General features: G+C 35.3%; 1 protein-coding gene across 3 annotated transcripts in view; it reads left to right on the top strand.

The window, feature by feature from the left end:
* The first annotated feature begins 643 nt into the window (after positions 1-643).
* Positions 644-24,947, top strand: part of Gbeta13F (guanine nucleotide-binding protein subunit beta-1) — a 59,525-nt gene continuing 35,221 nt past the window's right edge. Inside the window, exon 1 of one of the 3 annotated variants that reach the window (XM_065358595.1) lies at positions 644-738. The gene's annotated coding sequence lies outside the window, so the exon portion shown is untranslated. Of the gene's footprint in view, positions 938-14,855; positions 14,875-24,947 lie in introns of those variants that run through there. The other 2 variants (XM_065358593.1, XM_065358596.1) reach the window with 2 other exon arrangements.

Raw genomic sequence — 24,947 nt, 5'->3', positions numbered from 1 at the left:
TTTACCCTGAAGAGTTATTGTTTCCTATAGCATTCGTTATTATACTTATTCATTATTTGGATTCAATGGGAAACACACACGTTATCATCTATGCAATAAAAATCTTGAAATACTTGAAGTTGGAAAAACTGAATTTTAGCTGAAAAATTGCAACATCAATGAACTATAAATGAAATGAAATGAACGAAGACGCTATTTCTTAAATTGACCAGGATACACCGCACGTTTTTTAGTGTTCAAAATTTGATTTTTGAAGTTTGAACTTTTAAGATTGAAATATAGCTGTTGAATAATAATTATTATCTTCATATTTTGAACAAACTGCAGGAAGCGATGCAGTCATTAAAAAATAAACGAGTGAGTAATAATTGATTATTTTTATTTCATTCAATTCAAATTAAAAGTTGTGTCGAATTAACCCAGAAATTTTAATTTAATTTTGAAAAAAAAACACGAAACCCTCAAAAAACCAACCAAACAAAGAAAAACCACGAGAAAAACGCTGAAAAATACGTAATTTACGGTAATTTACCGTATTCCGGGTGTTGTTATTCGAACACTTTGCCCGCACTCGGTGTTTTGGCGCTCCGGTCGTTTTATAACATGGTGGAGGCAGTTCTTTGAAATAATTTCGGTTTTTTCCTTTCTTTTTTCATTTTTTTTTGTTAGTATTATTTTGATTGCAAGTGTGAAAGAAGATAGCCGCGCCCTGGTTGTGTCTAGTGAATTATTTAAATGGTAATTAATTAATTAATAAATAATCGCGGTGTAATAATAGTTGAATTACTTATTTCGTCGAGTATAGTTTTAATAATATCGGCGCAATGTTTAGTATAAATGGTGTGTGCAGTGTTAGTGCTTGATAGTGAATACACGGCAAGAACGTTACCTCGCCTTAAAACGAATACTGACAGTTGGCTTCTACTCCATAATTAAGGTAATTGTAATTAAAACCCGTAATATGCGATATAATACTGGTAATATTGAATCTACTATTCGATGTGATCTGCAGTGTTCTTATTTTGTTTCTCGTCTTAGTAATTATCGTGTAGCAAATGGCCGAATAGTCTGACATAGGTATCGCAACAACGACGACGACGACGTTCTCTCTAACAAGCTGGAATTAACGATAATCGTCGTTATTTTTAATACTGCTATCCATTTTCATTGCTTAAACGTGCCCATTTCAACGTACCGTAGTCGAAATGCATTTCATTTTTCATCGATTTATTGTACATTACACTGTTGTGAGATGCGATTAGTAAGTAGTTGGATTTCCACGTTAATTACCTCTACGGTACGGTGTACGAACGTCGAAGCTCGATATGACTACATTCTGTTTATCTGATTGTTTCATTTCCGTAAGATTAACACCGTTTGTTATCTAAAACGTTGAACAAATTTCACGTATTCTTCTTGTGTATGTTTGTGTTTGTATTGCAGTGTGCTTTTTTTTCATTTCGAGTGTTTCACTTTCTACGACCTCATATCCGTTTCATTTCATCGTCAGCGAGGTGTATTTTTCACCGATTTTCCTAACTATGAAACGACGATCGACGTTCCGATGCATTTACGTGTTCGATTCTTCGAAGCTGATTCGTAATTTGATCCATATCGATTGCCGATGTGTTTTCCCTATTTGCGAACGATGTATTTGGTCTTTTGTATCTGGTGCGATGTTTCTGTGCTTTGATTTGTCTTGCGAACCAAATACTTGATAATGTTATCAAGTTTACGGCCGTTGAGCGATTTATTTTTAATGTTTGATAAGCTTATTTGAGGTAGTTGTTGTTACAGTGACTGATAATTTTCGCTGCGGTAGTCTTAAACGAGCTCGTTGATGGATTTGTCCTAGAAATTTTATCGTTTTGAAAAAAATACTGTTTTTTTTCTTTTGCTGAGACCCCTCAGTTTCATGTTCGAGTGATACTTGAACTTTAGATCGATATTAATCGAGTTATTCGTGCTGTGTAAAATTAGTCTATATTCTGTTCGATGTGTATTAGATGAGTAGAGAGAGGCACCTACACTCCTACAGTCTATTTTATAATGAAGTTTTCCCTCTTGTGAATGGTTTTGGAGAATTAGGACGTACGATGTATTTTCATCAGTATTCTAATATTTTTTCTCAATTTGATAATTTTTTCTTTCCGAAATGTCGAATTTTCGTATACTCGTATTTATCACAAAAAATGGTCCATAATTCGAGAGGAGTCGAGAAACGTAAACTTTGCAGAGCGAAGCAGCATTAACCAAGTTGACGACGTCGGGGGCAACATACTTGATGAGGCTGAGTGATGCTAACGAAGGATGAATTTCGGCTCTAAAGGGAAAAATTGTAAGGAAAAGTGACGGCCATTCTTCTCCAGTGCGGCATGTAAAACTGTTTAGCACTCTGTCCTAAAAAATCGATTTGAGTACGCAAGCGCGTACCTTTATAACTTTTGCGATGACGTAAGTCCAGTAATGACGTCATTACGTTTTACGAGGTCCCTTAACGTATTAAATGAAGTAAAAAGAAACCATCTTCTTCCTAAAAGCGTCGTATCGCCTTGTAAGCTTTCGCCGTTTTCGTATAATAATCGCTTTAAAGTAATAGATAATGTAAGAGATTTTTTTTTCTCTTCCTCAATTTGTTGACCTTCTTTATTTTTGGCTGGATTGATTTTTGACATGTGTGTTCTTCTTACGCCGAGGTGTCAATTTAGTACCTATATGGATGTTGCAGGTTGATGATCTGCGAAAGATGAGACGTCAGGTACAGAGAGTACAATAGCTCGAAGACGAGGAAAGTGAAATGGTCTTTGAGCAGGTGGGCTGGTGTTGGAACTGGGTAAAAATTTGGTACAGTTTCGCATTCGAAAGAATTATAGGGTCAATGAGGGCGAAAAAATGTACTTTGGGAACGCTTCAATGGAATTTTTTCTTCTTCTTCTTCCTCGTTCATTATAGTTTAATGATCCATGGACTTTGACACAGTTTTGAAAAAAAGTACTGCAAGATTATTTCGCGCAGATGAGGTTTTTTTTTAGTCTTTTTAAATATTTTGTAAGTTGTGTCAGTATGTTTTTTTTTTCTTCTCGAGAATTTGAAATATATTTTTAATGAAGTTTATCTTAAAGGTCATTGATGGGCTATTGGGTGGTTGATAAAAATAAATAGCGTTTGGTGTAGGTATGTTTTTTGACGTATGTAGCTTAAAATGGAAAGTGCAAAGTTTTTTTTTTTTTTTTTTTTTCGAATCAAGTTTGTTAGTTAGTAACTTTGATTCTTCTTGTGGATGATATTTCATTATTTTTAAACACGTTTGAGTGACTAATTAGCGGAATTTTATCTGTGATAGGTGTGTAAGTGTATGATTATGAATGTTGCACCAGAACAGGAGCTTGAAGCATGATGAGAAATTAGTCACTGGCACCAGACACCAACTGATTCTGAGGTTGATTACTATCGTTTTGTTGCTGCCTTTTACATAAAATAAATGTCAATATTGGAACAAATCAGTGTGATTGATCGTTGAATTGATTTTTATTTTTGGGGTTTTGTGTCATGAATGAATTGGAATTTTGAGATTTAATCTGCACTCCTTCAAAGCTCTCGACTATGGTGTACTTGGATGAAATTTTATTTTTTATTGCAAACTTTGGTGATGTTGACATGTTCAAATAGAATTGTTTGATTGTGAGAAAAATTTGCGATTTTTTTTTCCATTCATTCTTCAAATAGCTGTAAAATGTAATTATTTTATTAAACAGGCATTGTTTTTCAGACATTTTTAGTAGATTTGGAAAGTTTGAGCTCTCAAGCTGCAAGTGCGACGAAGCAGAACAGTTTTTTTCATTTTGAAACCTTGCTTTGTTCCATCCCTTTGAGAGTTATAGCGATTATTTTTTGGTGCAGGGAGGGGGGTATTTACTCTCTACTTACGAAGGAAGTATCTCAACTGGTAGAAAACTTTTCGAACCGGACAGAACTAAATCGAAAAAGCATACGAAAATACATCAGCCAAAATGTCAGGTGCTAAAACAGATTTTTTGATTTTTGATAAATTTTTAAAAAACCAAATTTGGATTAAAAATTGGACAAAATCATAATTCCATGAAATTGACCCAGAAAGCTGAAATTTGGTGTGTACCATATTTTCGACCTTCCAAATCGATTAAAAGCTGTTTCGAAACGTTTTGAGTAGTTCTGGAGCCTCCAGCAGATTTTTGAAAGTTGAGATTTTCCCCAAAAATTTTCTCCAATGAATTTGCAATACTGAAATCAACATTACACTCTAATTTTAACATACTGAGACGTTTGCAGGTCATTTTGAACCATTCTGGAGCCTCCAGCCGTATTTGAAAATTTAAAATTTTTCAAATAGTTCCCTAAAACCATCCAAATTAACTTCAGCACGTATAAACCTGATTGGTGCCTGTCAGTGGTCCATTTGACTAATTGAACACAATTTTTTCAAAATCTGTTTCTTTCAGTTTGGTACCTTGTATTTCTCCAGCGATTCACATCTGAAAATTTGAAGAAAAAATGTAGGTGTAAACCGACAGAAACAGATTCTGAAAAATTATTATTCAATTGGTAAAGTGAGTTACTGACGTGCCCTGAACGTATTTATTGGCGCTAAAGTTCATTTCCACAGATCTTGTAACATTTTTTGAGATACTAGAATTTCCAAAAAAAATTCTGGAGGCTCCTAAATTGCCTGAAACTGTCTCCAGTTGACTGGCAATGTTAAAGATTGAGCATTGGACCGAATTCGAACTTTTTTTGTCGAAGAGCATCCGGCTGGAGTAAATTCTTCAAATTTTTGATATTGTAAATTTACTGGAAAAATATGAGGGTCTGACCCGAAAAAATCCTTTTTTGAAAAAATTATGTGTAATCAGTCAAATAAGTTATTAATAATGATTAATCACATTTATGCATGCTAAAGTTGATTTAAACGATTATCATGGCACTTTTTGGAAATCTGGAATTTCCAGAATGGAGCTGGAAGCTCCAGAATAGCTTGAAACCAGCTTTAATCGACTCAGCATGTTGAAATGGGGGGAGGAGGGGTTGAAGTAAATTTTAACCCTCCAATTTCATTGAATACATTTTTTTTGGGGGGAGATTTAAAATTTCGAAAATTTACTGGAGGCTCCAGAACTGCTCAAAACCAGTTCCAATCGATTGCGGTGGTTCGAAATGAGATACATATCAACTTTCAGCTGTCTATGTAAAATTTCGCACAATTTTGATTTATTTCGTATTTTTTGCTCAAATTTGATTTTCAAAATTTTACCATAAATTGATAAATCTACTTGAGCACTATAAATTTCCGTTGATGAGGTATTTTGCATGATTTTCAATTCAGCTTCGTCCAGTTCAAAAATATTTCTGTTAGTTGAGCCAGTTGAGATTCCTCCCTCGTCAGAATTTATCATCTCGTCGAGTTTCATCCAAATTTTAAGCGATTTCCTCCCCTTTCTGCCTTATCTTGTATTTTAGTTGCTGATTAGTGATTACGGTAATTGCTTCAATTTCGATCCCAGACAAGAATTAATTGTATTAATTTTTTGTGCAAAGTCTGAAATGAGTGGAGGAAACAGATTGGATTTTCAAGAAATCGATTTTTTCTCGAAGGACCACATTTGATGGTGATAAATTGTCGAAATATCGATTTTTTAGTTCAAACGCATTATTTTTTGCCAGTTCTATTTTGGCCAGTATCATTCAGAAACACGAGCACCTCGTTTGGAAAAATCCTTTTCTGAAATCTCGAAAGTTTTCTCATCAACTTCTTCAAATTTCGAAGCAGACACTACCTCAGTTTGAATTTTTTTTTGCAATTTTACCATCATCGCAGAACGCAAATCTAAAACATAGTCATCTGGTACATTGTACATTCCACTGGACACCCTGTATAATACCACATTGTATATACAGATACGTATATGCGTGCGAAACGCTATTATATTATTTCAGACGATTGTGTGTAGCCGGAGAGACACAAAAACGTTAAAATAGCTGAATCGAGTCAACCCCTTGTTTTCCGCTTTGGTCATTTTTATTACATTCTCAGAACAATTTCCACAGACACGCCCCTGACTAAAAAATTCATCGATTTACTTCGTATTCGTCGCGTTAAAGGAGAAAAAAAATAATAAATAGAAACAAAAACAAAAAAAGTTGGAAAGAATGAATAGACGAGAACGAAGGGAGGAAATGCCGAGAAATGGGTTAAATCGAGGCATATGTGTTGGTATCGCCGCCGAATGACGACAACGATGAGTGAAAAGTCGGAAGGTGCTGCTAGGGAAATGTTGGCAGGATGGTCGAAGGGACGAAGGGGAGAGAATAAATGAATGTACTCGCTGTACATGTGCATCTTGCAAAGACCTCGAAAGTATACGTACATGCGAGAGACAGAGACAGAGAGATGGTCGTCGTCGTCGTGTAGAATGCAACACTCTGTAATTAATTTTACCATATTAATCGATTAGTGGCCGGTGTAACTCTTTGGTATCATTTGTGGATATGTATGCGATGCGGTGTACGATTCTAAGTAGTTTTTTTTTTTTGCTTTATTAATTGCGCACGTTTGTTTAGCTGATGGGTTGGCGAAGGTGTATTTATGATTATGGAATTTACGTATGTACTTTAGCACATCTTTGAAGAGATCCGCCGACAGTTGACACCTTTTTTCAGAGTAATTTTTAATGGGTAAAAAATCCGTATTAAGGAGTACACCCCCCCCCCCACCACTTAATAGGTGAATCAATCCTTGATCAGGATTTTGAAAATATTCTCGGGGTATTATTTTTGGGTGGCCAAAAAATAATTTGAGAGCCGGCCAAATTTCGTCCACACCACTCCCCTCGCTCCTTTTCTGAAAAAATCGTGTTTTTCTCGCGGAAAATTCCTATTCATTAGCCTGTGGATCAAAAATTTTGAAATTTCTGTGGTCTGTAGAGGAACTGAAGTATCCATGAAATTTTTCCAATTTTTTTTGCAACGTGTTCTTGCCAAACAGCTTAAAATAAAATTTCAAACTGCTATCACTCTGAACCTAACAGTGTTGCAAGTTAGATTTTTTCGACAAGATATCGACCTCATACCATTTTTGGATTTTTTTTCAAATTTTGTCAGGGTTATAAATTTAGAAAACCAACTTTTTGAGGGTTTTTTCAGTCGTTTCGAGGTTCGAGCACATGGAATATTGGTATTTGTATCAATTTTGACCGCTGATTTGAGATTTCGTTGTTGTCTCCCCCCCCCCCCTTCCATCAATTTCACTGATAATTTTCTATTCAACGGTAAACAACTTTTATCATTTCGAAATCATATTTGATCCGAATCATCACAAATGTCGTTATTTGATTCGTGATTCGAGTCATTTTTTAGCTGTGAAATGTGATTCATATCTTATGTGTCATGAATCACGTTCACGAATCATTGTTTTTTTGCCTTCTAGCTCTCTTGATTACAATACTTTTGATTTTTTCATTATTTTTTTCATTTTTTATGGGATAATTTATCCACTTGGAATGATATTTCAAGTAATTGACGCAAACTTACCCCTTTTTTTGGACGATTTTCATCAATTTTTGGCAGTTTTAAGTCATTTTTACGCTCAGATTACATTTTTCCATTTTTGTGATACTTTGTGTAATTTTTACCGAATTTCATTCCACTTTAATGATGTTTTATCGACTTTATTGATCATTTTTGAGAATCTGCGCAATTTTCACGAAATGTTTCTCATATTTTGAGATATTTCAACATTTTATACTAGTTTTTAATGATTTTTACGTCATTTTAACGAGTTTTAACGTTGGATTATGCAATTTTGTTCAATTGTATCAACATTTGACCACTTTTTGGTAATTTTGAAGTTTGGCTAATGCAGTTTTGCAGAAAATATTGAGAAAGAAAGGAGCAACATTTTAATCTATTTTTAGGCACTTTTCGCAAAATCATTTCCCAAGTGTTTTCGATTTTGTGAATGTTCCACTCACCCTTCTCCCCCTCACATTGTCCAAGGAGGCTCAAAATGTATCATGCACAATTCGATTTTATGTAATTGCACTAGAAACCGTCCACCCCCCTTCCCTCCATTGTCCAAGGGGGCTGAAAATTTGTCATGCGCAATTGTAAATTTGGAGTACGCCAAGAATATGCCTTTTGGGAAGTTTTGACTCTTCAACCTCTTTTGAGTAACAAAGTCATTTTGATGAAATTTGTTTAGTATTTTGAGGAATTTTTTGCTACATTCTTAGATGCATTTTATTTGAATGACTTTTATTTTATTCATAACAATTTGACTGCCTTTTGTAACTGACTTAATTTTCAACAAGTTTTGCTGAATTAATTTTGTGTTTAGTTCAGATCGAAAATGTTTATAAATGAAGAAAATGTATCTCAGAAGCACTAGGTTTGTTTTTTTTTTACACGAATTTTGTCAGATTTTCGAGAAACTGGATTTTGGCAAATTTTAAATCCACGAGAATCTGCTAGAATAGTAGCTTTTGAAAATGGATTTTGGATTTTACTTGAAGAGAGAAGACTTTGGATGTTTTGAAAGTTTGTGGTGGGGATCTAAAAAGTGTTTAAAAAAAGAGATTGAAAAAACGTCCTAAAACCAGATTTTCAAGAATTCGTGTAAAAAAAAACAAACCTACTATAATGAAAAGGCTTTTTCAACTGAGTTACTTATCTTCACTTTTTAAGAGCGAAAAATTGTTGTTCTTGCTTCTTACATTCCAATAAAAACTGCATCTGTTAAACAACAAAGCTTCAAAATGGACGTTCTTGACTTATCCTGGCCTTTTTCTTGACCCCTCCCACTTATTTTTTTCAGAAAAATACTTTGAAAAGGTAACTATGCCCTTCTCTCTCCCTGTGATGGAAAATTTGAAAGAAAAATACAAATTTTTTGCCAAAGCTGCCGCAATACAGCTGAATAAAAAGTATAAACAAGTGTAAATGTGATTTTCTAGACACTTTTTTTTTATCAAATTGAACGTCTGATGATTTTTTTTGAACAATTTCTCGACTTTTCCATGATTTCTCAATCGAATCTTAAAATCAAACTCAAATGATGAAAAACATGAAAATCAGACGCTTAAAAAAAATCCTCAATTCTCATTTTTCATTTAAAATTATGTACCCCCAGTTTTATATTTCTGATTATGTGCTCTAAAAAGACTGAAAAATCCCTCAAAAGGTCGACATTTTGCAGGGTTCTTGACCCCGGTCAGCCGTTTTAAGAAATTCTAAAAATACTACTAGCCTGCCACGCTTTTAGGTCCCGAGTAATTGCAGTTTAAAATCTTCTGAGCTCTTTTGGCGAGAACTCGATGGAAACAAATTTTTAAAAATTCCATGCCCCCCCCCGATCCCTCCACACACCACAGAAATCTCGTAATTTGTAGTCAACAAGCAGATAAATAGGAATTATTTGAGTGAGAAACACGATTTTTCGCTGAGGAGGTGAGGGGAGATTTTCCAGCTTCAAAATTCTTCTCTGGTCGCCCAAAGATATCCTGTGAATATTTTCAAAATCCGAGTCAGGGACCGATTCGTGTTTCATAACCCGGGAGGGGAAGGGGAAGGGGGTGTATCCTTTTGTCGGAAAATTTTTTGACGAAAGGAGTACCTTGTTTTACTCGGCGTCATCCAAACTGACATTAGAGAACCTGCGCTGATTCAGAATTTCGTCTGATTGTGAATAGAAACTCCATCGAAATACCTACGAGATGAATGAAGTACAGGATGAAAGGATGATAGAAGTGTTTTGGAAGGCAGATTTGAAAAAATGGTTCAATTGATCGATGCTCCTAACGAAAGTTGTCATAGCTGTGATGATGATAAAACTTTGGTCGGAAATGTTGTCACGAGATCAAAAAGTTGAATTATTTTCAAAATTTTATGTGCAACAGTCTTCAATGGTTGACCACTCGACCACTTTTCCATGCATTAGAAAAAGTGTGGCACGTATTATGTATGTACTAAGGTTGCAGTTGCGTGAGTAAAGTATCGCTCGAAATATACACACGCATACTTCACTCACTGTGGCGTAGCATCATCATAGATAGGAGAAGAGACCGACTAGTAGTGCGAATGTAATGGTGGCGGCGTCGTCAACGTTGTCGGGGGCGGAGGTGGCGGCAAGATTTAATCTGTACGAGAGTAGAGAAAAAAAAAAAGAAGAAAAAAAGGGTTATCGGCACACAACGGATACCATAGGTGGTATAAGAAGGGAACCCTGCGATCGCATCCGTGCTACGTGTTGGCAATTTTGGCGTCACTGTACGGGCAACACTGCCGATGGAAATTTCACTTTGCGCAGGGAAAGTTTTTCGCGACACGACTGACGAGGTGCAAAAGAGAGAAAAGAGAAAAGGGGAGCCGCAAAAAAGGGCAGGCGCGTTAGGAATTTGGTCGGATGGATGTGCTAGATGGGAGAAAAGCTGTGTGGTAGAGAAGAGAAAGCTCTCTATAGAGAGAACTCGAATGTGTATAGTATTTCAGCATGAGCACGGTGCTTTCGTCGGCATGTTTCAGTTGTTGCGAGGGTGTGGTTGGGTGCGTCGCCACCGCCACTACCACCAGAGCACAATGGTAATGCTGAGAGTGCAAATATAGGTATACACAGACACGGAGGCAAGACGGCTGTGTGAGTGATCCTGGTGCGAGGTGGTGGTTTTTTTTCGCTTTCCTTCTTCCTTTTGGCTTGGGTTGCTGGTGTCGGCGTGTGTATCTGAAGTTGTACGAGTAAATGAGGTGCGCGCGCGCCCAGGGACCACGACTAAGGGGGCTGAAAGCTGGGGGGCCGCGAATTGCCATTGCCAGTTGCCTCTTGCCGGCGAGAGTTGCGTTAGTGTGCGTGTGCGTCGACTTTTCTCGACTGTGTGTGTGTGTGTGTGTGTGTATTTCGGTGCGATTCGTTTCGATTATATACGTACTAGTACGGTATATACGTATATACTGTGTACTGTGTAGTCGAGTTGGCAAAAGAGAGAGAACTGTGGGCATATTTTTCAGCGGCGGTAGTGACGGCGGAGGCTGCCGTTTTTCCGCGACCGCAACCAAACCACCCATCGACAAACCGGCCGGCGGTCCACGGTAAAGTTTCACTAGCTGTGTGAGTGTCTCTCTGTCTCATTCTAGCGCACTCTGCCAGTACTTGGAATTTTCTTTTCGCCCTTTTCGCGAATGTATCCTGTGTACGTTAACCCTCTTCTCGCGTACAGTCGTCCGTGTACCTCTAGAATACGCCCCTATTGTTACGCGTTATATACGCGCGTCGTATACGTGTAAATTTACCTACCTCTCGCTCGCGCTTCTCGTATACGAGTAGGTACAATTTTCGTGGGGGCACAGAGGCACACACATTGCGTACTCGGTGACCAAGCTTACTCGATACTCGCGTGTTTTTCCGGCCGCAGCGACGGTGGTGCAAGTGGAAAAAAAATTGGAAAGGTGTCCGGCGGTGTGGTCCTAGTCGCGTTTTGGGACCTTGCGGTGATTTTTTTGGTTGGCTAAATAAGGCCTTAACGCCGAGTGCTCGTCGTGCCATCGTCCAAAAGGCCAAATTCATCCCCCGAATCGAGTTCCTCCTTCTTGATCGGTGTAGTGATTTCGCGAGTGGGCCATTTGACGTGTGTGAATTGAACATAAGGTGTTGGAAACTGATATCGACAGACTACAGATTGTCTGGAAACGGAAATTTACTCGAGAAGTGCGTGTGCCGGTATCATTGCACAATGATCCACGTGTCGTGATTATAATCGGACCACCGCCATTCGTATATATCTGAATTGCTCTCCTAGAGAGAAACGATGGCCGAGTCGTCGACGTGGACGACGACCACGAGCTCAATTTGATGACCAACGAGTCGACAGCAGCAGTGTCGATGCTGAAGACGAGGCTTACTACATTCAGTACGTTAGTGTTGATATCGCTTTTTGTGCTTAGCAATTGTTGATTTGAGGGGATTGATTGGTGAAAGAATTCTAGAAAGGTCTCGCCGAGGATGAGAAAGAGATAATGCATCGGAACTGGAAGTTAGAATGGACGAGCATTTCGTCCATTGATGAGTAAAACTGTACGAGCGAGTGTTTTGTATGCATAGGCAATTTGTGAATTGAAATGCCGCATAGGTTTCTCGCGTCAAGAAAATCAATACGTGAGCTCGGTGATGTTTCGCTTATTAATTTTCACCTCTTGGCGTGATTACTTGTTCACTCGTTTGGTTTGTTAATCATCATGTGACTAAGCTGTATCGTCGAATATGTTCGTGATGAGCAACGAATATCTGTATGGATGGATTCACTCATCGTAAGATTGAAAAAGTGAAAGGGATGAATAGAGAGGGATGAAAGTATGGAACAGAAATCATCTTGTAAAATGAACCCACATTTGCCCATCAAAAAGAAATGTGTTTCTGGGATAATATTTGCAAGATTTTTTTTTCCACAGAAACGTAACGACGAATTTCTCGATGAACCATTCTGCATTATTTATGATAATTTTGATAATTGACGATTTAGTATTATGTACAAGTTCCTGGACTTATAATATAGGTCTAAAATGTTGAAAAGATACATCGTGTAAAGCTTAAACTACCGTACGGTGAATTCTATTGTAGAAATTGTGCGTGAATATATGAAATTATACGCGAAGAATTAGGCGTGTACGCGTTATCGATTAGTAAGAGCGCAAACGTGTGAGAATTTTTTTCGGCGAATTTTTTCATCTTCTCTCTTCTTTTTTTTTATATTTTCATTTTGTCGTCGTTTTCATTTCAGTATAGTATAGGTAGGTATACTATATGCCTGCAGCTGTTTTTTTTTTTTCGTGCTAATACTTTGTAGTGTGCGGCATTATACACATCGTGTATATATATAGGCGCGGAGAAACCAAGTTGATGGGTTTTTAATGAAGTTAATAGTACATTGAAGATATGTAAATAGGCGAGGTGGTGATCCGGAAGAGTACACGTATTTGAAGATGCGTCGCAACCAAAGCGACGATATCGATTTTAACACAACTGACGTGAGTGTGATGGATAATGATGGTCGAGTTGGAGAGGAATGTGTACTATAATAATTTACAAACGTGAATATGTAGAAGAAGTTTGGGAGTATGGATGGGGGAAGATGAGCTTTTGAGGAATGAAGGTGGATGAATTGATTGGAATTGTGAGGATTGTTGGTTCGATATTGAAGATCAGAGGATGGTTTTGAGAGAATACATCTTTTATAAGTATATGGGAAACTAACGATCCCAAGGAGTAGGAAAAAAAGCAAAGATGAGCAATCCTCAAAAACTGAGCGCTTTATGTGAGAAAAGAACAAACTATTTTGGATATTTATGTTTTGAGGAGATGTCCCAAACTGAAATATGAAGCTCAGAGGGAGATCTCCAGTGAATTGTACTCACTATGTCTTGAACCGATTGAGATCAGTTACAGGGATGAGAGCCATAACTCAATGATGATGAGTGTCGAAGAGCCTTGTCAAACCGTTGGGATTTTAATATTTTGCTTGAAGGGCGAAACATCTACAGAGAAAATCATGCAATTTTAAAGCCACCCTTCAACTTGCACTTAAAAATTTGTTTTCGTCAAGTTTTGAATGAATATCCATTTTATTTTATTCGAATACGGCGCTGGAAAAATGATCTGACGACATCGCTGTTGAATTAAGAAGCTCAAAAAAATCATCCGAGATATCCTCCATGAAGGGAGTATCTCAACTGGGACTGAAATTTTCGAACCAAACGAAGTCAAATCGAAAGTGCATGCAAAAACACAATATCACCAGCCAAAATTTCAAGAACTGAAGTGCATTTTTTGATTTTTGATAAATCTTTGAAAATCAAATTTATGGGTCAAAAATGAGACAATCTTAACATTTTACAAAATTGACCTAAAAAGCTGAAATTTAGGAGATCTTGTATTTTTCTCCCCCTCCCTCTCTGAATAGATTAAAAATTGTTTTGAACTCTTTCAAGCAGTTCTGGAGCCTCCAGAGATTTTTGAATTTTGAAATTTCCTCGAAATTTTGGGCTATGAAGTTACTCTGAATAGATTAAAAATTGTTTTGAACTATTTCAAACAGATCTGGAGCCTCCAGAGATTTTTGAATTTTGAAATTTCCTTGAAATTTTGGCCTATGAAGTTAGGAAGGTATTTACTTTATGCCCTAATTTCAATATCCTGAGTTCTAGACTTCTAGATCATTTGGTCATACTTTAAAAATGTCAGATTTTAAAAATTTCCATAAAAATTCAGTTTTTCTGGAAAGCAGGTTATTTGGAAGAATGCTGACGCAGATGAATAGAATTGAAGCATGTGTTTCCAAAACGCACCAAGTCCATTTTCAAAGATTCTGAAATCGCAAGGCCATCTAGCATAAAGTTGCGGCCCAAAATGGCTGATTTTTTGATATGTTGTGCCCAAGGGTCTCGGCTACAACATACCAAAAAATCAGCAAATTTGGGCCATTTCTACGTTTCCAAGTTGTACTAAGTATGTACCATGAATTTTTTATCAATATTTTTTTGGACTTACTTAGTGCGTTTTGGAAACACATGCTTCAATTTTTATGAACTTTTTTTATCAACTATCCAACTATGTATTTGTAAATTATTTTCTCATTCTCTGATACCAACAGAGAAAGTACAGAAATGTATGTAAATAATAATGTTGAGATATAGTGTGAACCAAAGATGGTCTTTATATAAACTATATTATGTATGTCTATGTATACCTTTACCTATTCAACTAATCTATAACGTTTTTTCGTCTTTTTGTTGCAGGTTAGTATCAAAATGGTTTCCATATACTAATGAAACATACGAATAAGAAGGGGTACCATATTAGTAAGTCACCTGCTTATTTTACTTGAATTGCCATTTCTCTGAATGGTTTTTTGTGTGTGATTTTTTTTAAATATTAAAAGCAAACAAAATGAAAAAAATTCCTACAAGAGAGGTTTTCAACTGGCAGAAATTTTTTAAACCAGTAAAAAGCTAATTCGTCGAAAAAACATACAAAAATATATCACCAGCTGAAACACATTTTTTTCGATCTTTAATAAACTTTTGAGGATCAAATTTGGTCCAAAAAAATCTAAATCTTACCAAAATGGCCAAGAAAGGTGTAATGTGATGTATATATTCTATTTCTGACCCCCTCCTTCCCTCCCTCCCAATTGAATACGGTTTCCAGCCGTTTCGAGTAATTCTGGAACTGTCAGCACATTTTCTAAAACTTGAAACTTCCACAGAATTTCACCCAATGATGTTGGAAAGTTGAAATTTACTTTGTACCTTCATTTCAACCATCTGAGTCGACCGGAGGTGGTTTCAAACCGTTCTGGAGCCTCCAGCTATATGCTGGCAATTGTTACAGATTTTTATAAATTACCATAAAAGCTGTCTCGAGTGACTTTAACACGATAATCTTGATTGATACTTTTTGCCTGGTCGATTGAAGATAATTTTGTGTCATTGTGGAACCTCCTGCATTTTTTCAGAACCAACAGTTTTCAAAAAAAAAAACATCTTAAAATTCATCCATGAGTACCTAACTTCGATGCTAAAGTTTATTTAAACAGATTTTATAGAATTTTTGGAAAAACTGGAACTCTTCAAAAATTACTGGAGGCTCCAAAATGGTCAAAAACCATCATCAAAGCACTCGGCATAAGAAAAATAGAGCATTAACTGATTTTCAGCTTTTTCGTCGAATGACTCGGCTACAGTGAATTTTTCAAATTTTCGATATTGTAAAATCTCTGGAGAAATGGTTTTCAACTGACAGAAACAGATGTTGGAAAAATGCTGTGCAGTCGTCGGTCAATTTGGATGGTTTTTATGGTACTTTTTGATAATCGAGAGTATTCAAAAAACAACAGGAGGCTCCAGAGCGGCTCAAAACCTCATCCAAACGACTCAGTATACGATTGAAAGTGAGCTATATTGTGAATTTTGGATTTCCAACTTCATTGATTGAAATTTAGTGAAAATTTCAACGTTCAAAAATTTGTTGGAGGCTCCAGAACCCCAAAAATAGAGTAAATACCAAATTTCAGTATTCTGGGTGAATTTCGTGGAATTTTCATATTCCCCCTACCCCATTTTTGGGTCAAATTTGAGTTTTAATACTTAATTCTGCACCTAAAATTGAAGAATTCCCTTAAGTCCCTGAAATTTTGACTGCTGATGTATTTTGATATGTAAATTCAGTCAAATTAACCTAAATTTGGCAGTATTTTCCCCCATCTTTTCTTTCATATAATTATTTATTTTTTCTCGGCCGGATAAAGTATTCAACTTGATACGAGCCAGTATATCGTCAAAACAATACGATATCATATTATTCTACTGTTATTGATTTTATATTTTCGTTACTGAAGGGTCAACAATGCGATGGAATAGCATACCAAGGTTAATGACTTTTGACATCAACGTCGTCGTCGTCGTCGTCGTCAAAGCCCATAGACATATAGGGTATTACTTGTATGTACATGAAAAAAATTTCAGTAATTTTTTAAATAATGTAACAAAAAAAATTATCATCATATAAAAAAAAAATGAAAATGAAAAAGAAAAGCAGATTAGAAAGAGGGGTAAAATTTACGATTCCGTGGCGCCAGGGAGTGTCGAAATATGGCATGTTCTAGCGTTAATCGCACGTGTCTCGGAGGTTGTAATTTTCAGTGCATGCAACGTTGTGTCGGCTTCGAACTGGCTTTTTTTCCACTAGCAGTAAATTTACGGACTTTCATCAGGTCGATGGGAAAGCTCGGTTTGGAAATTGGCTTTCATTTTTTATTCATACATGTATAGGTATACACGTCTGTTGTACGTTTTTCTTTTCCTTTTTTTTTTCTTCTTCTTCTTCTTAGATTTCGTATGTTTTATTTTTGTTTAGCTACTCGTTGTATATGTATTGCGTTCTTTTGGAAATTCTTTTTTTAAGTCTTATTTTTATTTCCTAATCGAATAAATTGGGCTAGACTCGATGAATCAATGTCAATTTGTAAAACTTTCAAGTGGAAATTATGGGGTATGAAGCTCGCAGCTTTGGAATTTGTTATGATACAATGTGGTGTAGGAGGATTTTTTATACGTTTGTATCACGTGTACCTGTATGTTTTATTTTTTTCTGGCGTATTGGTTTTAAAATTATTAGTGTATTGGGGTTGTAGTGAGGTTTTGTCGGATGCACGCTGTTTCTATTATGAATGTATGCTCTATATTTTTGATCTGATATTTCTCAATTTCTCTGATTTTTTAAAAATATTTTTCGTATATTTTGTCGACTCGGTAAAAAATTTTGCCATGAAAATGCCCAAGTACCTCTTCAGTTTGAGAGTACTTTTCATTGGAATTATGAATGAGAAGTGAAGAAGAGTTGTTGGTAACATTTTTTCGAGCACGATTTTCCAATAATTATGACAGGAGTGAATGAATGTAATGAACGATATAGATGCAAAAATTGAGATAAAAGTCATCCAGTATCCTATTAATCGTATTATTTGAAGGAGGAATGGAATTTTTATGCGGAATATTTGCAGAAAATTATCGTCAACCTGTGCTACGTGTTTGACCAGAATGAAAATGCAAACGATGAAAAAAAAAACTTTCTATATAGTTTGCTGTATACTTAGATCAATGAAGATAATTAGTATCTCGATGAACAAATTAACTTTACGAAGATGAAGACCTGTGTCGTGCGCATTATCATAATAATCATCATCTCATCTGATTCGAATATTACAGTAAGAACTCGTACTACTACTAGGTATGATAAAAAAACCGTGAATATGAAGATGCAGATGAACCCGAAATACACTCTTGGAAACAGGGGGCTAAGGGAGAATGAGAGCTACTAGATGGAATATGTGTCATGTTTCATGGTATTAGTGAGATGATTACGCGGCGATGATAATTTCTGGACGGTTGTTTCGGTTTTTTGAGTAGTTTTTTATTCCTGGCAAATATTCAAGACTAGTTTTAGGTTGCCAAATTTTATTAAAACGTGCTGCACTTCGTATCTTGTATGTTGTGTACTGTATGGCATTTGGATGCGGCGAAAAAGAAGAAAAGAGAGAATGATCAGATCACGCGAGCGTAAAGCGCCGCTCCGAGCCGATGTTATAACAAAGTGAGAGTGAGCTACTAATACGAGTATATATGTAGTTAGAGATGGAGAACGAGATGTATATGGTACTTTTTTTTTAATGCCGAATTTCGCGCAAATATTTATGGTACGATTAATGACGCGGATGAGGCTGATTCCTCCTGTCGTGGTGAAGTGTGCTTGGATTTTGAAAAGAGGTAGCTTTGAGGTAGAGTAATCATGTGATGATGTGTATACGAGACGAGCAGGGGAAGCAGGGTTGTAAATGTTTGTTATTTATTGTATTCGTGGTTTTCGTTTGTTCGCTGCTTTGAATTTTATTTTATTTTTATTGTATTTAGTTTATACGAGATTGATGCGTCGGGTTGTATTTTGGCGAAAATTGCGCCGCGTTTGGTTCATTTGGTCTTGTTTTTGTGATTCTGTATCTGTGTGTGTATATGATCTATAGATAAGGATTCTTAATCGCAGGGTATCTGATTGAAGTATGAAGTCAGTTGTGTAGAGGAGAGGAGGAGAGAAGAGGGGCAGTGAATCTATCTCAAAGGAGAAAACTGAAAATCCTCAATCTATCTCTCCACCCCCTCCCAACAAGTTTCAATATTGCGGAGTAAAAAACACCAAAGTTCATTTTCAACTTCATGAATTGATCTAAATTTGAAAAAAAAAATTAAAACTCATCCTAAATTTTCAAAAACTGTTGAAGTAAATGTTTTACCCATAAGATATTATACGTAATATTAATAATGTGATGAAAAAGAGGACTGTTTTTTTTGAGATTTTCTAGAAAAATGATGGAAATGGCCAATCTTGAACACATTTTTTCTAATCTTTCGTCTTGTGTGAGTCTTCCTGATCAGTTAGCTCAATGATCAACCTTGAAGTGAAATGCAAAACAAAAATCAACTGTTTACCTGCCATGATTCTTGAAAAAAAATTCATTTGAGTATAATTCAGTCCCTTCAATCTCGAGATATGATTTATAAGGAGGGGAGAGAAGGTTTGTTTGTTTGCTCAAAAATTGACTCGAAATTTCAAGAAAATGAAAAATATGCATTTTGGGACGTCAACATTTCAACAAATTGAAAATTTTTGTAATTGGCTCCTCACAATTTTTTGGTTCTCATATTTGAAAGGTTTGTTCATAAAATCAATGGAGTAAATTTTCAAAAAAAAATAAAATGAAATAAAAAAAGATTGCATTACTTTGTGAAAAGAAAAAAAATAATTTTACAAAAAAAAAAAAAAAAATAGGTCTTCAACTTGTGAATTTTTTTTTCAAATTTGCAAGTGCACATTTTTATTACATTTTTAAAAACCAAGATGAGCAATGCTTTTTTAAGAAAAAAAATACGTACTTTTTCAAAAATATTTTTTTTGCTTTTTTACCGTTTAAAAGACCCTCCTCCTCCTCCTCTTCCTCCTCCATAAAATCTGATTAATTCATGGTACGTTGACCTCTTTTCTCTGACCGAAGTTGAAGGGTAGAAAAATATGACTCCTCAAATCAAAAATAATGCTGTTTTACTACTCAGGAATTGTGAATTTTCGAAAGCTTTTGCATTCATATTTTTAACTATGATGAATACCTATGAAATTTTCTGAAAACTTTTAAAATTTGTAAATTTTGAAGCTATGAAAATCCAACTTTTTGCATAAAAAATGATGTTTTACGTTTTGAATTATCAATTTTTCATATCTTTCACCCTCGTTTCGCTCGCTCAGATTGCAATTCTGCTACAACAATTTTCAAACATTTCCTAGAATGGAAAAATCAACTCGAGAAATTCCAAAAACATAATCCAATCATTGAAAAATTCAAATAAATTTTTTATTCTACATTTTTGTTTCCAACTTCCCTTTTTAAAAAATGGTTCGAACCACATCTGGGCAATTGTTTGGAAAAAACCGTGGTGTGGAGGAGGGAAGGGGGAGTTTGGAGTAAAAAATTTTTTTAGTCACGTTTTGATTACTTTTTGGTTTCTAAAGTTATTTTTTTTTAGAAAAATTTGAATACCATCCCTGATATTGAAATTTTTCATCAAAGTAGTTTCCCTTACCTACTCAATTTTGATGTCTAAAAAGTAAGCGAGGATACGTGAGGCGTGACAAAGTATAACTTGAAAATATCTCGTAAGTATGAAAAAAATATGAAAAAAGTACGAAATTTCGTTTTTTGGATTTGGTAGTCAATAGACAAGAAATTTATCAGGTCTATTTTAATTTTTTTGTTTCTTTTAAAAATTATAAATTGTTGAAGTTTTTTAAAGCAATTTTTTAAAAATTAATGAGGGGGAGGGGCCAGTAGGTGAATTTTTAATTTTAAAAATGTCCTTTCAAGGTCCTTCTTTTTAGTTTTCAGATTTTGTTAGACACCCTGTGAGTGGTTGAAAGTTTTCAAATGACTTATTTTATGGTAAATTCGTGTTTTGAAAATATTTTCTTTTGAAGTATTTCGCATTAATTATGCCGAAACATCAAAATTGCCAATTTTTTGGTCATTATTTGCCATTTTCAAAAAATTGAAAAAATTTGGCAAGTTTTTGGCTCATTTTTCTCGATTTTTTTAAAATTGGTGTAGTGTGTGACCAATACGTTGGTACCGCTGCATACCGTTTCAGAAATGATGTCTTTTGATGTTTTGGCATAATTAATGCGAATGATTTGAGAAGAAAATATTTTCAAACACGAATTTACCTTAGAATGATAGATCAATTCGCAAATTTTTAACAACTGAGCTCACGTCAGTAGGACCCTCGAAAAATCCACAATTTTCTGAACATGTCCTTTCTTTAAGGACCCATATTCTCTCCTCCAGGGGAACCGCCGGAGCTAAAACGAATTGGGTGACTTTCAATTCAAAATGAAATCTTTTTCTGAATTTGATAAAAATCCTTTGAATTTTTTTTCGCAATCCTTCCAAAGTGCGTATCATTTCAGTATCTTCAATAAGTCTGATTATTCTTTCTGATTGCAGTATATTTGCTTTAAATCCATATTCTTAATTCATTGACCAGAAAAATCACATTGAATTCGATGTAGAACATAATTTATTGAATGAATTCTTTAATTTACTAACTGTCGTATAAAAGTCTGTACTTACGAGGTCGTGTTCTCTTCCCATTCAATATGACCTCTTATCAAAAAATGATATCCGAGGAAATGTTTTATGAAAAAAGTAAATTTTCTGCTCTCTTACACGCTCCCTTCTGTGAAAAAAAAAGAATAAAAGTTCACGCATACGATACCTCGATACGACTGAAAAAAAAGAGGAAAAATTGTAGGCAGAATAATATTCGAATACTTTACAGGCGACGACATCGTGTGTCCATACCGTTTTTTTCATACTTTCGAGGGAAATGAATGGCGGCCTGGTGGTTTTTAATTGCGAAGGCTGATAATAGAATAGGTTGCGTGTTCGGTTTCTCTTTTTTTTTCAAATTAAACGAGCGAAAAAAAAGTCACGTTAAAATGGGAGTTGGCCGAATTCATTAATTAAACGACGCGATCAAAGTATGGAAAAAATACGAGTTCACGTACCGAATTAATGCGCTTGTCCTGGTCCTGGTGCATATTTCCTCTGGAAAAAATATGTGAAATGTACAAAATCCTGAGAGGATTGAATTTGCATTGAAGAGGATGTACTTGTACTCGGTGGTATGCCAGATATTGGAATTTTGTAAACAGAATGGTGGAAAAGTGAGGATTGTGGAGGTAATTTTGAGTTGCAATTTGTTTGAAACGATCTGTCTGGAATGACTGAATGAGAAAAGTTTTATATTTTTATTTGAAAGGACAAAATTTTGAAAATGGTTCAAAACATTGGCCGTTGATTGGTGGTGCATTGCTCGTGATCTCTTTATCTGTTGTTGACATCACATTTATTCGCATACCTAAGGGTGGCTGTGTCGTCAACGTATTACCTGTATTGTTTGTTACGATTTCATATATGTAGAGATGAATGTGAGAAAGATTATCGAGTATTGACAGTGTATTATGTTCATAAAATGACGCGTGTCACAATTGATATGGAGTGTATTGTGCATATAATCAGAGCTTTATAGCACGTACCATTTTAATACGACACCCATTCTCGTATAAATGTACATATAAACGACACATACGGAGGCAAAGCTGCCATTATCATTGATAGAAAATATAAGAAAATAGCACGCGAAAATGCAAGGTTGAAAGTTCAGGAAGTGCCAAGAACAGTGGCAGTGATTGTTTGTAGGTGGCTAGATGGCATGTGTAGGTGTAGTAGGTACTCTCGTAGCTCGTCAATTGTTTCAAAAAGTCGAGTCGAAAATGATCATGTCCGGTGGGTTGGCGGTGATGAAATCCTCACTTCATCACCAGACAGGATTAAATTTTAGCCCGAGTCCTTGTACATGCAATTATTAACGACGACGTCGTCGTCGTCGTCGTCGTGGTAGATCGATAACGCTTAATTAGCATTTTTCATGTACCGCTGCCGTGTGTTAGGTAGTTGTCGTCAACGGTTGTGGTTCGTCATTGTTACTGACTCAGTACCTGTGTAGTAAAACGATGAAAAAAAACCACACTTGATGGAAATTTGCTTCTTTCATATCAAACGATGCGAAAAATTAACCGACCTGTTGAATTTTTTATACGGTACTCGTAGTATATGTACTTGTACAAGTGAAGAAGCCACGAACCTGAGTGGCTGAATGACGATGTCGGCTAATTTGAAAAGAATTACGTTTGTAATTTGTATAGAAAGCGAAGAAGAGTCGTGAATGGTGAAATGATCAAAAGACGTGATCGAGGTGCTGGATTGTTGAATTTTGATCTAATTTTAGAAGAAAAAAATTGATCTTGTTTTGGAGGGGGAAATTTTCGTGAATTTGGAGTGTTTGAACGGAAAATTTTCTATTTGCGGGGTCTACTTTGAAAATTTTGTGTAATTGTGTATTTTTTGAGTGAAAAATTGAAAAGAATGAATAATTTCAATATAAATGTTGGTGAATCGCGAAAAAAAAATTTCCAGAGTATTTTCTCTAAATTCAATAGAGACCTTTACTTCGAGTGAAAGTCACTTACAATAAATGTAGATTTGAAGGCGTTCCTGGAGGAAGAGGAAAGTCATGATCCCTCAAAGCAAAGGCATTTTCGAAAAAAAAATCTTGGTTTCTGGTCCTTACCCATTGAAGAAAAAATAACCCAGTTCCAAAAGATAGTATTTGAGATTCTGCGTCGATCTAGGCCATTTCCATTAAGATTCAAGACTATTTTTAGGGTTCATTGAGTGGTTGAAATTTTGCACATCGTTTGCTTAGAGAGGTGAATTCATTTTGAAATTTTTTTTTCAAATATTTCGCATTTATTGTCTGTGCGAAAACATCGAAAGATGCCATTTCTGAAATTGAGGACAAATTTTGAAATGCAGTGGTGCCAATTTTTTGGTCATTTTCAAAAAATAAGTAAAAATTCATTAAATTTTTTCGATTTTTTGAAATTTACAATAATGGCGTAGAAATTGGCACTTCTGTATTCGAAAATTACACACTATTTTCCCACTATTTTCAGTCCAGTTCTCAAAATCTAGGGAAGGAGAAGTGTTGAAGAGGTCCTTTGAGAACGTATTCAAAAAATAGACGAATATTCGAATTGTTTGATATCAATAATCTAATAAACGAAATGCCACATGTCATTTTCAGTTGTTTTTTTTTTTTTTTTTTTTTTTTAGCAGAGTCGGTGGCAAAAGGGCTAGATTGAAAAATTAACTTGATATTCGAACTCAGGGTTTTAAAATGGTCAATTCTTCTGAATTTTGGTCAATGGTGGAGGGGGGGGGGTCCTTTTACTCTTAGTGATGTTGGAAACCCATTTTGAAAATAAACCAATTCGTCAAATACATAGGTAATGATGTTCATTACAATTTTTTCAAATTTTCAGGATGTTTACAGATAGTGAAAGTGGTGAAAATGGTGAAAAGGTAGTGATTTTAAGCAATTTTGCTTAGAACGCAGTGAAAAATGAAAAAAGTGGTCATAAAAAATATACCTAGGTAAAAATCACTGCAAAAAATTTAATAAAATCCTTCATCATTCTTTCATATTATGTATTTTAAAAAAAGTAATTTTCAAAATTTATTTCAAATCAATGTAAAAAATTACAAAATCCAAACCAAAAAAAAAAATGAAAAAAACTGGGGAGGGAATTGGAGAATTTAAAATTTTTTTAAGTGATTTTTTTTTTTTAAAGTAAAGGAAAAGTAGTGAAAAGGTAGTGAATTTCGTTCAACAAATCCCTGTAGACATCTTGATTTTTGAATAGCAGCTTTCAACTTTTGCACATGTTATGAAATGTTGAGCTTTCACCACGAAATTTCAGATTTAAGCTTTGTAAAGTGAAATTACTGAGCTTTTCCTCGTTATTTTGTTGGCCATCGTTTCTGAAAAAATTCAGAAAAAAAATGAATGAGCATTGGTTGATTGAGAGATGCAAGAGCAGAAGTATCAATACTCAGTTTCCGGATTTCACTGAGAAGGCAAAATACCTACTGAATTTTGGGTGATCAAAGCTCCTCTTCCTCCATCTTTTTTAGTTTTGCTCTATTTGATCGAAATTACTGTGGTTTCAATAACTATTTTTTTGTAGAATACTTTCTATGAATGAATTTGTAATTTTCTGAAATTTACGAATCGTCCTGTTGACTCACCCTATAACTTCTGGAAACGTTTTTTTTTCGTGCATAAAGAGTTGAGAAGTATGTGGAGTAAGTACAAATTTTTTTGTCGAAAACGACACGTGATCTTAAGGAAAACCCCTTCAGGGTTCG

The sequence above is a fragment of the Planococcus citri genome, chromosome 3 (assembly GCF_950023065.1).
Source record: "Planococcus citri chromosome 3, ihPlaCitr1.1, whole genome shotgun sequence".
Classification (NCBI taxonomy): domain Eukaryota; kingdom Metazoa; phylum Arthropoda; class Insecta; order Hemiptera; family Pseudococcidae; genus Planococcus; species Planococcus citri.
The sequence above is the reverse complement of the archived record's forward strand: the minus strand, read 5'-3'. Positions and strand labels throughout refer to the sequence as shown.